This window comes from Cyphomyrmex costatus, unplaced genomic scaffold, assembly GCF_001594065.2.
Source record: "Cyphomyrmex costatus isolate MS0001 unplaced genomic scaffold, Ccosl1.0 scaffold123, whole genome shotgun sequence".
Lineage (NCBI taxonomy): Eukaryota > Metazoa > Arthropoda > Insecta > Hymenoptera > Formicidae > Cyphomyrmex > Cyphomyrmex costatus.
Window position 1 is genome coordinate 1621582 of NW_017275207.1, and position 18152 is coordinate 1639733.

Here is an 18152-nt window from a genome sequence, read left to right on the forward strand (position 1 = left end):
GATGTACGAGCATTTGCCTCGGCAGCTGCTTCTCTCACTACCGTAAACTTCTGATATCCATCCCGGCTCTCTCTTTTCATTTTCAGTTGACCTAAACTCTCCATCATCAACGGCAACGTCATCTAATGTTTACAAAATCGATTTTTATATTGCCTGCGCCGATGTAAATTTTTCTGGTACAGCTCAGAAATCGAGCCCGAGTCATCCCCTCAAATGATGCGTAATCATGTGAAAAACCGGTTTTGCTTCGTCGATTTAACTTCGAGCGGAAGCCGATGATCGGGGTACTATAAAGTCTAACTATATCCCTGACTCTCGTAAGGTAGGGAGAGGTAGCAACTTGGGTCTGACTCGGGGCCAAGGCATTCACGTTGGAGGAAAGAGAAGGGATTGATTTTTATTCGACTAATTTCAAGTGAGAGGGCTGTCCTTTCCTATATATACGTTCCTGAAATTGTGTATAAGATATATACAACGTATACTTGTATATCATCGGAAAAAACATTTATTTAGCCAAAAGTATTATAGAATTTTTAATTAAATTAAATTTTGATTGTAAAATTCAATTTTAAATTTTATTAATTTGTCGTTATATAGTCCAAGAAATAAAAAGCACAATATCTATATACACAGTATATATAATAAAAAATTAATAAATACTAAATTGAATATGTACATAAATACGTTGTGCGTATACACACACACACACACACACACACACATATATAATAATTATGTGTGTGTATGTAATTTTTACAAAATTTGTTATCGACTGAAAAATGAAGAACTTTATTATTTGAAAAATATATTATGAATAAAGGATTTAAAAACGTTTATCAAGAAGAACCCGGAACAAAAACTTAACCTTATGTATAAATGGAATATATTTAAATAATATATATTTTATAAATTTTATTGTAGTTATATCGTATAGCAAGAGTATATTTTATATTTAGAAAATGTAAAGGAGGAGAAAACATTACAAGAAAATATCTTTTTCTAAAGGAAGGGCCTACAAGATCTATATCTGTCCCTGGCGAACGGCAAAGTGGGATAGAGCGACCTGGGTCTGTTGGACCCTCGGCATTCGCGTCTAGAGTCTCTCAGGGGGGGTTATCGTATATTCGCCGGTCAGATTCGTTTATACCCGAGAGTATACCTTCAAACGAACTTTTCTCATCAATATCGCTCGGTAAAAGTTGCTACAATGTTCCGTTGCATCATTTTTTACGGCAAAAGTGAAACAGCGCGACGGTATACCCTTTTTAAATTTGAATTTTATTAACAAGTGTTTACTACGCTTCGCGTCCTCTATAAAATTGTTATATTGTTGAATCATCTACCTGTGTTACCTGTGAATCTAGATGGCGCGCTCATCAGATCGTGAAAACGTTGAGCCTGTGTTCGAAAGCCGTGGCACCGCCCGTTGGATTACCTACAAAATTGTTTTTCTACTTTAATTACTTGAACAGTTTTTTAAACGTGAATATTTTTGTTAATTTTTTGTCAAATTAACTTGAAGAACTTTATCGTGCTGTGCGATCGTGCGTTTTTGTTCGCTTGATACATTATGTTGTATACATCTTGCTGAAGTGGAAATAAATGACAGATGATTTTTCCGAAAATGGTTTACAAGGGTGCCAAACTCCTGGACGCTTCAACTGGATTCTCCAATCTCCATGCGAAAGATTAAACGTACTTTGAGTTCCGGTGGGGTCGCCGGAAGTAGCTGAGCGTGACGGCGACGGTGTTAACGGAAAAACGTGGGAACTTGTGTCGCGTATAGCTGCGCTTCGTCGCTGCTCCATTAGTTGACGCACGCTAAACGACCTCGAGGATAATTGCATTATATTCTTTACGACAAGTGTCTTTATTCATCGCGAGAAATTTTATTCTACATTGATACCGTGTGCCAATCTCTCATTAGTAATAATAAGGACAATTACATAAAAAAAGACTTATAAAAAAAGATCTAAAAAAAAGGCAATAAAACGGCTGGAAAGATCAACTTGTTTATGCTTCTCTGGTGTCTAATGCATTAATTGCCTCGTAGGAAGCATTGTACTTAACGGCTGATTAGATGGAAAAATATTGTGTCGATTAAATTATGGAAATTCACAGGAGAACTAGTTTGTAAAATATACTGAAGTCTTTTCGGCCGTGATTAATTGGTGCATTAAAACAGTGCGTGAAGTTAGTTTAATTGATTAAACGTAATATCCTCGAGTGAGAAGCACTCTGAGAGAAATGACTCATCTGTAGAACGTACAAATGCCAGATTCAAAAGTTAAATGAAGCTGGTTCTAGTCTCATATTCTGTAATATTCTTGTCCGTCCGACATTTACACAATTGAATAATTTGTAACAATTCGTGAAATTTACATTGAAAATATTCTTGATGACGAAGCCATCATCACATCTTCTGAGGAAATGACGATTACGGTAAAAAAAAGAAAAGTAAATTCAGCTAGAGAGCGAGAAAAATACGATTGGAATTTAAGGTGCTCTTTGTAGCAACGTATTGAGAACACAGACAGTCATCGTTTAAAAATAACAGAAAGCGATCGTAAGACAGACCCGATTGTATTGTGCAGCTTCGAAGTGCAGCAGAATACGTGGTGTTCCACTGTTATCCGCGAGGTGTTCGCAACATCTGCGACCAGCAGGCCCAAGAGAGAGAGAGAGAGAGAGAGAGAGAAAGAGAGAGTGAAGTACTTGGACTACTTGGAGAGAGGAAAGACTTAGCCGCGAGACCAGAAACGGAGAGAGAGACTGATCAGAATCCCACTCTTCTAGGTGGAATCTCTGACGTCAGCTTGGAGCAAGTCGTATGACCAGTTCAGGACGGTCACTGGTAAAAAGTGAGGAAGAAAAAAAAAAAGAAAAAGAGGAAGAGTAGGAGAAAGAGGAGAAGGCAACAGCCTCCCATCTCACGTCTATCTGGCTACGTTTTTACCGGCCGGCTCTTGGGAGCATCTTGCGCCGCCATGTCCTCCACGCATCGCGACATCCATCACCAGTAGTAGCGTTTGCCCCTACCTCTCTTTTTCTCTTTCTCGCTTACTCCTTCTGCCTATTCGCGGCATCCATTCAGTGGCCGGACTAAAATTACCCTGGTCGGCTACAATCTACGCGTGAGCGATGTGCTAGCTCCAGCGTGGAGCGTTTCGGAGACTGATCGCGACTTGTGAGGTGTGTAATACCTGATACACGAACGGTTGTGATACATCAAGTGTACGAATGAGTGTCTCGTGAGACTGAGCCAATTTTGATTTCGTGATATGATAGTGTTTGCACCAAGTGGCTACGCTGGTACCTTTAATGTCATTTTTGGTGGGAAGTTTATGGAATGTCACTGAAAGGATTTATGAATATATAATATAATAATTTAGAATCTACATTTTGTAATAAAGTGGAAAAAATCTAAGGATCAGTCGATGTCGACAAATTGAAGCAGATTCACGTAGTGTTTCTAACAGATCTGTCAAAATTTCAGTGAAGTGCTCGCATATGAGGTGTTTGAAAAGAAACATTACTAAGTTCTCTCTCTCTTTCTCTTATTTTGTACAAGAGATAAGTGTGCTACATAAAGGCCACACCTGTGTCACTGAGTGTGGATGTCATTAGACGTCAGTGACATCGCGTATGGTGCATCAAAAGATACGTGGAACTGCCAACGATCTGTTGTATTTGGATATTTGACGCGAGTGGTATTGCTCGTTGTGAAAACATCGTCGTCCAAGAGAAATGGGAAACCACCCGTCCGCCCACCAGCCACTCGAGAGGGCTACCAGTCATGCTGGAAATGGTCTTCGCCTCTCGGTACGTCGCGATGTTGTTTTTACATCAAATGTAACGTTTACGATTACTTACGCGTATTATTCTGTCATTGGTATCTGATATGAGACGGAACTGTCACTCGCATGTAGTACACGTGTGACAGTTGTAATCATATGGTATTGTTTAGGGCATTTAGCTTCTGCAGGCATATCAATGGTAGTATCCACTGACAGAATTTTTTTTAGCGTTAGCATTTATTCTCTGAAAATTTATGAATATGGAATTATTTAAAATTAAATACAAAAAAATGTAGAATTAAACAAAAAAGTTATAACATTCAATTAAAAGAATGCGTTTTCAATATATGTATTATATATTTTAATATGTTTTTATTTATACATTTAGCTTTATTAAAATAATTTAATCGCAAAAGCTCCAAAGAATAATTTTGTAAGAATTTTTTTGTAAAAATATATTTTGATCATATTGTTTTGTATTTATTAAAATTTTTGTTTACGTACTTATAATTGTGTTACGATAACATAAAATATTCATGAATATTAACATAAATCGCATGTCATGGCGTGACCATCAACGTTTTCCTGTTAAACGTTTTGCGAAACGTTTTGTACACGAAAGGATGGTTTATTCCACGCTTCATAAAATCCGAGATTTGCAGCCGTCGGAAATGACGGTTTGCCCTTCTTACTTCCATTTTTCACCCTCGGTCACACCCCTTATGCATTCTTATTTCTCATTTCGTTCTCTTGAAATTTTTCTTCTTTGTAATGACGTATATTTCACACATTTCTAGATATTAAAAATGCTTTACCTTTATTCTTTTCTTAATTCTGGATTCTATCGTTTCATTGTACGTACATAATGCAAGTATAAAAGAAAAAAAAAAAATCAGATATTCCTGACATTGAGAAATATATGAATAAATATATAAGTATTATAATTTATCTCCGATGTTTATCGTTGTTGTGATCAAGAATCTGTTATGATCTAATAAACTTTGACATATTATATTTTATGAAAAACTTTGTTTATCAGAAATGAAAATATTTAAAAAAAAAAATAAATAGATAAATTTAAAACACTTTCTCTTTACTTTGTGTAATAGTACAATTATATTATTTTTCCATAGATTAGTTTTCTAAATGGGGACAATTTTTTTAAAATTAGGAATAATGGATATAATTTAATTGTTCCATAGATGTAGAACTTTTATGAACCTGCTAAAAAATTTATGCGACTGAATGAAGATAAAATCTGTATACATTCTCGTTCCTAAAATCGCTGACTGTACGCCTCAGGTATTTCTGTAACGAGGAACTTCATTAACTTCGACGCATGACGTCAATCACATTGGTCACAGCATGACTAATGTATTATTTGTCTTGCACTGGACTTTTGGTGTCATCGAGAACATTACAGACAGCTTGTGAGAATTCAATTGCCGTGACAATCAAGTTTTCCCAAGCATTTGGAAATCCTTGCGCGCGACATAAATCCTTGGTATTCATCGCACTGAGACTATCAATACGCGTCATGCGAATTATGTAAGTTCACTATACTGCATTTGTGAATCCCCATTTCATAGATGGAATGACGTACTTCATGCGTGACGGTTTCAACAGTGAAAATGACGATACAATGAGGTGCGGTTGGCGCTCGCGTTTCAATGACCTTTGCTCGCAAGCACGTGTCCGAACCGGCGTTTCATCCATTGGATACTGTAAACGCAACATTCAATTTATGACTGCGAGAAGTTGCATCTGCACCATACTGAATATTATGTAAACATTGAAAATTAATTTTGAAGCACATTAAAATAATTTATTACAAATATTACGAATAATTATGCTTTTCACAAAATGAAATTTGAGAAGCATATTTAACAAACCTTTACATATGTAAGATTTAGTAGAACTTAATATCTTTTGAAATAGATTTATACAAAGAGATAAACATTTTTAATTCTTTTACTTTTTATATTTGTTTATTATATGTATTTTCATTCTGATTTTTATTTTTTATAATAACAACGCAGTTTTGCAACAAATATAATACGTATTTATGTTTATAAATTATGTATGCTTTAAGAAATAGACATATTCTATATATTTATATATATTAATTAAATATACTTTTATTAAATAAAATGATAACGGCAAGGAAAGATGTAATAAACAAGTTAGGAAAAAATAAGAAAAGGAAAGTCATAGTAAACTGGTTTGCTATATTTTTTCTTGCCATTATTATTTTATTTCAAATTTATAAAAACATTTTATTAATGTGTATGAATATATAATTTGTCTCTTAACACATACATAATTTATAAAGATATATAAGTGCTTCTTTTAAACGTATTAATATAATTATTATTTTGAAAATGCGCGTTATTAAATGTAATTTTAATAAATTTAATAAGAGAGAGTATACATAATATTTTTTATATATGCGTAATAAAATAACTTGAACAATGCTTATTAATTCATCTGATAATTTTATTAAAATCGATAAAAAATTTTTATATAAATTATATCTTATTTTCAACATGCCGATAATTTATTCGCAAAATATAAATGCATTTTATGAAAGTGAAGTGAGAATATTATACCCTCTTGATGCTATGACATGACAGCTTTGCGATATGATACAACGCGTGAAGCGAAAAAATTTATTTTTATACAATGCGTATAGAGAAGAAAACTAGCTAAATTTTTTTTGAAAAGCATCGCGGATTTATTTTATAAATTAAACATGTTTATCACAGAATAGACAAACAAGCATCATTTCGAGGTGAATTTGACGCTCATTTATTTGATGAAAAAGCTTTTGCCTCTTTTGATGCTTCGTTGATATTTAATCCCTAAAAGGCAAGCGAAATAGTTTAAAGCTTGGGAGAGTGGTCATAGAAATGGCTGGATGTTGCACTTTCTCGAATTCATCGTGGAGTATAATTACATTATGTCTGTTACGCGTTTTAATTAGCGGAATTAGTAGATGACGTCAAGATTGCGAAAATTTTGTTTCTGTCAAGTGGATTTACGATATTTAGTTCAGTCGCGACAACGAACGACTCATTTCCTTTTTCGTTCTTTAACATTTATTCACCTTCATTTACAAGCAATTTAATATTCGCGGATAAGTTGATATCTTGGAATCAGCAATACTCTCGTGGCGTATAAATAGTATAAAAAATACCATAACAAATTACCCTACAAAGTCTGTATAATTACATAATTCTGTATATAAAATAATATTTATTCATTTATTATACCCATAATGAAACGGACTTAAAACATTTATTCGTTAATTCTATGATTGTTACATTAAAACTGATAAAAACTTTTAGAATAATAAAAACTGTTATTAAATGTTAAGAGAATAATAACAATCCCAGATTAAAAATGTTGTAAAAATGTTTTATAATAGTCTTTTTTATTGTCTAAAATTAATGTCTAGGATTAATTCATCTGCTACATTAAATTATATGAAGTTATTTGATTAATTACAAAAACATACAATATTAATTTTTTGAAATGAAATTTTACTTTAAAGAGTGAAAATTAAGTTGAAAAAAGTAGCTCAATTTTTAGTAATCTTTAAAAGTGAGAGATTTTACTCATTAGAGTGAGATTTGGTTTAAAAGTTGTAGAGAGTATATTTAGCCAGCAAGATTAAACACATTTGAAAAATATAAAGTCACACACACACACACACACACACACAAGTATATATATATATATATATACACACACACACAGACTACTTCAAGCTAATTTATTTCAAGGAAGAGGACAGTAACATGTAAATTACAGAGAGCCTAGACTGATCGACCAGCGTATCGCGGTTACATTCAAATCACGTTTTACGCACAGTCAACACATATAAATTTAATCGTACGCATGGATCCACACTTTCATGCGTGTACGCCCGCGGTCACGCACACTCGCGGTCCAATCGAATCGAGAGGATCGAACTCAAGGATAACTGGTGCTGCATGTAGCGCTGCTTCTCAACGATAAAGCGAAAGAGATTCAGAAGTTTGCTAAGCTGTTCAAAACTATTACCGATTATTTCTACATAAATGATTTTTTCTTCTTTTCAATTAGACAATCTGCAATAAAGTGCAATTTTTATTTTTAAAGAATTTAAAGGAAAAGAATTTAGTACATTTTCTATTCATAATATTTAACATTAATAATCTTGTTATTTTGCCTATTGAACGTTTGAAAAATATGCATATAAAGTTTATTTTCTATTTTTAAATTTTTCTAGTTTTTGAATTCAACGGAGAAAGAAAGAGAGAGAAGGGTGGGGAGAAATAAAGAAAGTAGTAGGTATGAAAATATTTTAAATGTATTTTTAAATTATATTATATTTAGTAAAGAGAGAGAGGGAGAGAGAAAGAGAGAGATCATACATTTTTTTAATTTTGTAAAAACTTCAACTTCTACTTTTATTTTTTCAGTACCAATAAAATGCATTCACTTATTCTCCTTCTCAATCTTTTAACATGTTAATCAATCTGCTTCATATGTAACATTTAATTATACTTCGATTCAAAGGAAATCGATTGCGCAGGTTGAAAACCACACATCACATTCCTACACTTGGTATTTCCATGTTGAACGGCCAGGACGGCGACAACACGCTACATTGCTTCGCGTGAAAGCCCACTCGTTGCACTTTTCTGCGTATCCGCCTCTGTTATTGTATGCGTAGACACCTGCCGCGGTGAAAGGACTCAAAGTAGATTTATACGAGATGCGTGAACTAGGCGTATCCAATGTCTGCTATTCTAAACGCGGTTATTTTTCTGTACTTTTCATCGAACGTTCGACTATTCTTTCTCGTTCGATTATGGCAATATTATCTAGTGTCTTTACAGGGAACATAGACTCCGCATTTTCTATGCGCCATCTTCTCTATAGCTTCCACTTTCTTGACGTTATTTAATGTGAGATATAGCTCCCTCGTGCGAGAGCTTTGTAATCCTGACTCCTACTATTCATCAAGTCGAACAATGAAACTCTCATAATCGGACTACCCTTGGTTGCATGTAAACTTCAAATGTTGCTCGGCTTAGTTCTATCAGTGCTATCCAAAACTTTTCAGACAATCCCATTGAAAAAATATATTATATATAATCATATTTATATCCAGTTCACGTTTTCATTTTTATATTTAAAAACGAACTAATTTTAGGGGAATTTTCCTTCTAAACGCAAAATGAATTACAATACAATATTTATAGCAAAATTATAAATTAGATAAAATATAATAAATTGAAATTTACGATTTTGTATTATAATAAGCTATTTTAAAATAACGTAAAATTAATTTTATTAATATTTAGTAATATTAATACTGTAAAAAGGAATTGTAAATAAAATTTTACAACTTTTACATAATATTATATATATAAATTTTTATTGTTATGTAAGAAATTATACATGTATGAGTTGTATATAGAGAAAGATAACATATCATTTTTATATATTATACTCAAATTTATGGAGTGTGTAGATAATCTTAATTGTATTATTATTAGCGCATTGATAAGAACAGCATTTTTATGAATTAAATTCTTGTCCTGAAAAATCAGCTGTTGTGTCACAAAATGTAAATTGCAGATTGTGGATATTTATCTTACATTAATTACAACTAGTAAAAAGAAATAAGATGGCTTTGTATATTGAGACAACAACGAAAAAAAAACGTCTTTAATCATATTATACAAAAAAGAGAGAATTTTGGAAATTTATTTTACAATTTTACAGTTTATTATATTTTTATTATGTATTTACCTTATGTATCTACTTTCACTAACTTCTTCTAGGTCATGATATCTCAATTAGTCTTCGAAGATTTTTGGCTTCGAGACATTCTTAGCTTTATACGATTAAAAATAGATGCCAATAGCTTAGACAGGCAGTGCCAAAAATTTGTACTGACTGTTTTAGATTGCTGCCATTCACGAAACTGTTCTAGTCGTTTAAAATGAGTATTTAGAATAAAGTTTTATATTGAAATTTAATATATATATAATACATTATTTAATTATTTTTTCTTTATAATTTAATAAGATAATATTGTAACCGAATAAGAAGATTACATATCCGTACTATTAAAATAAACTTTTTTGATAAAAGCACACGATTAGAGGGCGTGTCATAGTGCGCATGTATTTTTCACATTAAAGCACTCTTGACAGAAACAGACTACAGTTCTGATTTGTTTATCGGATCTCTACCATTCTCGAATGGGAATCATTTTGTGATGATACGTTGCAGACTTTGCATATTATAATTACAAAGTTCATCGAGCAATTTTGTAATGTATATTGGAGTATATTGTCTTCATGCAATACGTTCATATTATAAAATAATAAAAAAAAACATATAAAAGAATTATTTATATAATAATATTAAAAATTTTTTTTAAAGAGTATCATAAATACAGCTTTAACACTCAGCTTGCAGAACAAGAAATTATCACGTAAGATTTGTACTTATTTATATACTTTTATGCCGCGTACACGCTATTTGTACGTATGATATGCAAAGACTCATTCTTTGCTACCATCTTTCCTTTCACGCCTCAAGGTTCTGATCGTTGATTATCATACATGAGACACTTCCCGGGAAAATCTTCATCAACTATCCTGCATGCATATAAAGTATGCAGTAAGATGAAAAAGTTTCCGGCCTTAAATATAGAAAAATGATAAAATAAAACAATCATTTTTATTTTTGTAGTTATATCTCTTATTTTATATATTTTTTAAAACAATAAATTAATTTTTTTACAGTTAAAAAATATTCTGAATTTTCGTTTTTAAAATGGTTTAAAATTGTGGAAACTTCTTCATAATCGATATTTTTTACGTAAATCGGATTTCATAATATAGAAAATAAAATTTTTTAATTAAAATAATTTCCGCGGTGTTAAACCATTTTAAAAACAAATTATTTTTTACTATAGTCTAGAAAAATTAATTTACTGTTTTAAAACATGTAGTGTTGAAATGAAAATAATTATAGTGAAAAAAATGGAAATAGTCGTTTCATTGGTATCATTTCTTTTACATCCTTGGATAAGAAATTTGTGGATCTTACTTAATGTACATCTTACGTATATTTCTACTGAAAGAAATTGTCTTTCAACTCCTTTACTCTATACCTACAGGATGAACAGAAATTATTTAATCGAAAAGAGGATAATTATAATCGTAAAAAAAAAATTAATTGAAAGTATAGAATAACATTTTTTTTTTAAGTATGTATTGAGACAAAGTCTTTGTTTAAATATATATATCCACGTTTTTGTTCTGCCATCTTTAAAAATAGTACGTCACAGACAGCCTTCTATTAAAAGTGGCCTGTGTCAGTATATTATACGATATAATCAATAATCTTGTTGGTATAGTTGTAAATTATACCTACGCTTTCCTGTTTTAACTCTTTCCTGTTTTAATCTCTTATCTTCACAATCGTGCCATATATAACACAAACATAAATAATTTTTCCTTTCAGTTTTTTTAGTTATTTTGCTTGTGTTTTTAATTCTTTACATGTAAAATGTTAACTTAGATGAATCTCATTAGTAAATAATTAATAAAATAAAGTGGTAATGCTCTAACAAAAAGATAGCTATATATAAACTTTATAAATTTCACGGATCTTTCAAATTCTTATACTTTTAGTCATCATTCTATTTACTGATACGATGTTCAAAAGAAAAGAAAGCTGTATTCTCACGAAATATAAGGAAAGTATATCAGAGAAGTTCAGATGGTGATTCACTCAGTTTCTTATATTGACGTCATGTCTTTCTACGAAGAACATTATTATCCTTGCATTTACCTCATAACATTATATTCTTATAAATCATTGAAATGTTATTAATCAACTGATTTTATATTATATATATAAACAAATTTATATATAAAATAACTAAAGGATAAGATAATGAAGTAGTATATTACATGATAGAAAATTAATATTAAAAATGTATATGTATTATGTTTTAATATTTAAAATATGTTATGTGATTTTATGTAAATTAATTTGTTTGTACAATGTAATATTGTGCATTTAATAAAAAAAGTATTATTCTTATTTTTTTGTAAATTGACTTGATGATGTAAAATGAAACATTTTAAAAAAATTAATTATTTTAATGTTTTTGTATATATATTTATGATTTATATATCATATACATAAGTACTAAATATATATACGTATACATTATATTTATATGTATATTATAATACTAAATTTATTATTATAAAATTCAGAATTAATTTTAATAGTTTTTAGTAATTAAGTAGTATTTTAGTAATTATATTAGATCATTTTTATTATGTATATACTAATTTCAAATCAGTTGTCCTAATATAGCTAATATACGAAAGTGGATATACGCATTGATTATGATATTGATTTTCTCGATATCATACGTTGAATAACACGACTGATTCGGAATTAATCGATGTAATCTCTATGTGATGTTTAAACTAATTTCATGTACCATCAAAAAATTAATTGTTTCGATTGTAATGATTACTTATTATTACATTCTATTGTAATGAATTTACTTATCGATTTTGGAATTGAATATCGTTTTACACAGTTTTAGTTTGTGCATGGTGGTACCTGACTACTATGTTTGCGCGGAATATTTATAATCTTTCCCTGATCGTTGGAGATGTATATCCACGTTGTAATAAAAAAAGGAACGCGATCAATACATGTATAACGTTATCCCGTGTAAGTACTTTACGTAGAAGACGAATATCTTTTTTTTTGTGTAATATCTTTACTTTTAATATTGTAATATTAATGAACGAGTAATTGAATGGTGCACACATTTGTGTCATATAATAATTATGATTTTGCATACAGAATAAATAATTTAGCTCATATTGAATAATTTTAGCATTGTTCAGTGAATAATTGATTATAGTTATATAATTTATTCTATTATGCTATAAATGCATATTATATTATTCGGACTAGCATAACCTATTCTACGTCACAAATAAATTATGACATAATAATAGAGCTCCGTAGTGTTTAAATTAGAGAATACACAGAGAAAGAGGTGATAAAAATGTTAAGTATAAAACTTCAAATAACTCTTAAAAGTAAGCAGAATAAAGAAATGTCTATTATCTATTTCTATTATCTATGTCTATGTCTATTATCTATTGAACAAAAATATTATTTACTTTTAACAATTATATTTACAAATATATGTATATTGAGAATAAAATTATTTAATTGACTAAATTAATTAAGTTAGTTTTTTCACTTAAATACATACGTTCTCCAATTACAGAAATAAAGACCAATTAAATTAATTTAGTCAAATAAATAATTCTTTTTTCAGTATATCATTGAAGAATATTTTAGCGATTTTGAAAACATTGTAGAAGAAGTTGTATTATTGATCCAAAATATTATTTTCATTCTTATAGCATTTATTTAAATATGCGAATCTAAATAAATTTCTTATTTTATTAGTAATATTTCCCCTACTTCCCATGTTTATACGAGTTTATTAGAGTATAAATTTGGCAAATTGTTAAATTACTATGTCGCAATCATCATATTGAGAAGGCAACAAATCATTACGTTGTAGTATAACGCCACGTTCCCCATCATGCCAATTAAAAAGCAGTTATGCGTGCATTCAAATGCGTCGTCACAGTTAAATTAAATCTCTGCAAAGCGTTACAACGCCGCAGACTAATTTGGTCGATCAAAGCCGTTTAGTACGGTGCTAGATGGTGGTATTGTTCGCTCGACATGATCATGCCTCTTGATCGGTACTCGCTTGCTAAAGACGCGATAGACAACTCTCGCATGACAGATGACGTTGAAGTGATGAATAAAACGGTATGGTGCGTAGAGCATGCAGTCGTTTTACTATACCTAGCGCATCTCGATAAGCCTGTTACCGTTCTAAGTAAACAGTCTCGCTAAACCGATTACGTTGAGAGCGTTTGCTTTCGCACGTTATAGCTATTACTAGTTTATCGTGCGATGGCTGCATGGTATCGCTTCGTTGCATGGGGGTTTGATTATTTTCATTGGGTGATATTATTCTAATTGAGTACGAGATCCCAGATGTGATCGCTTCCACGGAGAAGTGTTGCTTCGGAAAAAAAACCTGGGATGCAGCTACTCGTGCATGATAATGCCGATCTGTTCCCTCGATGGTCCTTCATGGGAGACACGTGACATGCAATCTAAAATCTACCGATGTCCTTGATGGACTGCGCTTTATCGTACCTTCGTTAGTCTCTCTTGACGTGATAGTGCTCTCGATTTAATAACCATGATGATAATAACTTTATTAAAGCTTATTATAAAGCATTAATTTTTTATCTAAATTCTTAACAATTCTTTCGTATAATTTGCATCAAAATATTGAAATAACTGTACTTTAGTAAATTTTATTATAGAAATGTAATAAAATTGTTTCTTACTGTGGTTGTATATTTATATATTTTATTGTATAATTTTTGTTAAATACAATATTACGCACTTTGACATTATAAATTCCGAATTTACTGTATATACATATAAAATATTTATATAGATTTTTCTTCTTTCTGTGTGTGTGTGTGTGTGTGTATGATTAAATTTGTTTCAAGTGTATCTTATCCTACACACATATTCACACACACACAATCCTTTTCATTTCTGTTTTGATTACCCGATGGAGACTTACATGATTGTGATATGCAGACTCCGAGGTGAAAGTAACTTTTACGAGCAAATCATATCCTTTATCGAAGATGTCTTGTGTATGTCTGGTCTTGATTCTAAAATGATAGTTATTACATACCATATGTCTTTCGTTGCGTGTTAAATACTGTTTCGACTTGTTTTCTATTTACAGTCAATCGATGTATAATCACTTTTGTTATTTTGTACAATAAAAAATAACTCTAAACTTTATTCAAAGTTTATACATATAATTCACCAAATCATTTAGGTATATGATACACAGAAAAAAGATTTCTTTTTGGATTTAGTATTCCTACTTGACAAAATTTGTTTTATTGAAACGACATATACTTGTATGAAACATTATTTGTATGAATAAAACTTTTTATTGGTTCATTCGAGAAATATCTATTGTTTGTCAGAAATAACGTTATTATTTGAAATAATATCTTTTAATAAAATAATATATTATTTGGTTATACAATGAGTACATAGAATAAAATAAATTATTTATTTGAAAATGGCAAAATATATTAATAGAGATTGTTACATACAAATGCTTTCTTGGAACAACATTTTTTATTAGCCAAAATTACAGAAACAACGGTTTATACATTTAACAACAAGATTAAACGAGTAGTATGTGCTATATCAATTATGTACTTACAGTACAAATTGGTCGTACGAATACCGAAGGTAAACATTGTCTATTTAATAATAAATAAGGTATTTTAGACAAGGCTATAGGAAAGAGTTGCCGAATGCATACTGATCGCCTATAAATCATAATATTTTTTTACAACAAATTAAAATTTGTTATTAGTAAAAAATTAACCATGTAAAATAAGCGTTCGAAATTAATTAACTTTAAACTACAATTTCAAACGTTTATTTGCTGACAAAACAATGCCAAATCGAAATTATAATAAAAAATAGATGATATTTATTTGGCAACTGCCCCCTATATTATTTCAAATTTAAATAATTGTTCTTATTGATTCGAACATTGATTTGTTTGGACCATTTGAAATATCAAATTTATTTGGATATAATAAAATTTATTAAATTCAAAGAAATTGTTTTTCTATATGTAGGTATGTGGAAAGAAGCAATTTAAATATCTTAAAATGTTTGTAATAATTTAAATATCTTAAGAACCTTTTATTTGTTACTGCTTTTTGTTTATTACACTTATCGAGATGATAATTTTGGATGTAATATTGTATTTAAGTACTAAAACTATTTTTTTTAAATTACTTATCGTCTGAGTTAGTTAAATAAAAATTATCTTGTATTTGTTAAAAAACACCACGTCATTATATATTTTTAAAATGCCGATACAAATAAGGTGTATTTTGTTACTTAACTATAGAAATTTAAATGGAACAAATCCAAAATGTATGCGTCTTCTTTAATAACTGTTCCCATGTCATATCCAGGAGTTATTTAGGGGATGCGGTCGTAAGGGACATATTTAGATCTTCTTACTGATATTCATTATCTGGAGCGACGTATAAAATAGAGTTAAACCGCGCCCTCATATATTTCGAGGGTGAGATAAGATAGTGGTTTTTTTAAGCTATCATTGAAGCTTTACGTAAGATTTCAGAAACTTTTCAAAAATTTATCTCACATAATATAATATTAAATAATAAATTCATCATGTGCAAGATTCGCATACGATACATATATTTAATAACGATTTTAAATTTATTGGCTTAAGTACTTCTCGATTTTTTATGATTGTTTTTAAATAGGATAGTAACGCGAAAATTATAATATGTTATGTATCTATGTGTGCTTATATAAGTTTATTACTCGTGTTTAGTCTCACGATTTATCAGCTCAGTTCGTGAACTACAATAATTCGATAGAATAATTACATTCTAATGAGTAACACCCGTCTAACTGTATCGAATAAATATCTGGACATCCATCGCAAACTTAGAATACATGTGCTTGTCATCTAATGTATGATGTCATCCGAATTCTATCTATATGACCAGTTGTGCAAAACACGTGCGAGTGATATCACAAATGCAGAGTACACTGAAGAATTTCATATAAATATATTTCTTCTTACAATTAATTTTAAAAATTCAAAAGTTTAGAATTTCTTCTATTAACACTTCATAAAACACTTAATATTATGTACTTAAACAACAAGAATAAGGAAACCGTAATAATTTACGATTTACTAAGCCATCTACGGTCAAAGCTAGATTACTATGCTTATTATAATGTGTGAATTTATATACCACGTAATACAGAATTCTAATATTATGTACTTAATATTTAAGATGTATAAATTTTAAAATTTTAAAAAGTAGTTATTTAAATTCTGTTTTTGTTAATCTTTATTTTTATTTATTTTTAATATGTACCTATTTTGAGAATTAAAAAAAATGTAATGTTGAAATGAGATAATTGTGATAAATAAAGATTCTTATTCAGTTTTTGCTAATGAAAATTTACTTTAAAATTGGTAAAGTTATTTAATCCTGAGAGAAAATGAATAATATTAATATATTCTGTATACTGCAGTAAATACCTATTATTGCGCAGTGTATCTTTCACAAGCAGATAATTAAGCCAATCATTAATCATCGTCAGTCTACGAACTCTCTAGAACAGAAACTCGTGGAAATGCTTACGTACATATGTACCATGTGTTAATTTGATACAGCAATAATTTACAGAAATATGTAAGTTCACTATATTTTTACAGAAAAAAGGGAAGAAGGGAAAAATCAAATTATTGTAATATATCTAGATGATTTTAAAAAATTTGATTAGAAAAATTGAAAGATGAGTATTACTTCAGTTTTTGAACATGTCAGAAGACGCGGTAGTGTCTCCTGACATCATATGATATTAATATAAACAGAACACGAGTTTTTAATCGATTAATTTAAGTTTTATTTTTAATAATATAAAAATCTGTGTAATGATATTTCTGATTAGGTGACATAACATTGTCCAATTAACCTTGCAAAGTTATGATAAAGAAACGAAAAGCATGGGAGATGTCGATGACGAAGGGAAAAAACGTAGAACATCAACGAGAAAGGTCTTAACGTGTCTCCGTTCGCAATCCGTCGACTTAGGGGTGTCGCCAATTCGAAGGGTAGATCCGCGGTCGGTGTTAGGGGAGACCCGATATAAAGGAGGGTTCCGATATAAAGGATTCTTTGGGAACGGGTCTCAAGATTCGATCACAGGGCTTTGCCAAGTTGGCGATTCGGCGCAACGGTTGCCAGACAGTGGCCGTTTTGGACATTTTCTCAAGCTCCACTCTTAACGATTCATCGGGTGGATCCTGGACGCATCCCTTGAGAATTTGCTCGCGGCTTTTGCTTTGACTGATTACATTGTCGAATGTTGAATTTTATCAAAAGATAATTTCAACTAACAGAGACGTCGTTCCTTGTGGACACCATGTTTGTTGCTCTGATCTAATTTCGAGATTTCCCTAGTGACTTGACCTTTATTAATTGCTTACAATTTGGACAATGAGCAGGTGAAATGTAATCTCAGCAACATTATTAACATCTGTATTCAAATTAAAATTTATTTAAATTTTTTAATGTAATATCGTAATACATTACTTAATTTTTT